Genomic DNA, 1,044 nt, shown 5'->3' on the forward strand with positions numbered 1-1,044 from the left:
TTAATACATAATACATAATATTTAGCTATAATAAAAACTTACGCATTACATTTTTAAGCTTTTTGACCGAATGAATAACTTTTTATTGATATTTATAGAAAAAATAAATTTAAATTAATCAAATACAATCCAAATGAGGACGGTATAACCAAGCTGGTTACCAAACAATTTTAATAAATTTTCATTATTTTTCTCCAATTATTTTAGAAAGCACTGAGAATTTTCAATTTCGACCTCCTAAAAGTATCAACTAGATCCAATTCGCTTCCAAAAACATACATCCGGCATCGATGTTTATGATCAGAGCATTTTTTCTACTATAAAAGTGGAAAAGTTTCAAACATTTTAAAATACCTCAAATAAACGTCTGAAATTATTAGACTGGACAAAATAAAAATAAAATTGTAACTAATTTTCAAGCCCCCCCCACTGAAAAATCCTGCGTACGCCACTGATTCTAACCATAACAAAAAGTTTGTTATACAAATTAGAGAACCTGTATGCTGGTATCTACCACAGGTAGATTGCCTACCTGATAATATGGGTGCACCGTAATTCCGCACGGATCGTCGCCATTTTATAATATATCACCTTACTCCGCATTCAAGGTTTTTTTCGACACCTTAACTCCGCACACGGTATAAATATATACACATAATAGCTATTTATTATTGTATTAATTAATTTATTTTAAATAAGTACAATATATTATGTTAAAATTAAATAAAAATAATATTTTAGAATAAAAAAGTAATACCAGAAACGTCTTAAACAACCTAATCTAAACAACCATATAAATTATTATATAAGATCAATCTAAATAGTATAAAAAAAATAATAATGATAATTTACAACAAACATATTTTCGTCGTCGATAAAATAAAATAAAATATAAAATATTCAATATAAATTAAAATTAAATTGCATTAAATGAAGCTAAACTCTTTAAAAAGTTATACCTATCAAATTGGTTGTCGTTATATAATTCTATTTTTTTATTTATAAATTGTTTATTATGTTTTTGTTGTGTTTTAATTATCCTAC

Source organism: Acyrthosiphon pisum, chromosome A3 (genome assembly GCF_005508785.2).
Source record: "Acyrthosiphon pisum isolate AL4f chromosome A3, pea_aphid_22Mar2018_4r6ur, whole genome shotgun sequence".
Taxonomy (NCBI): domain Eukaryota; kingdom Metazoa; phylum Arthropoda; class Insecta; order Hemiptera; family Aphididae; genus Acyrthosiphon; species Acyrthosiphon pisum.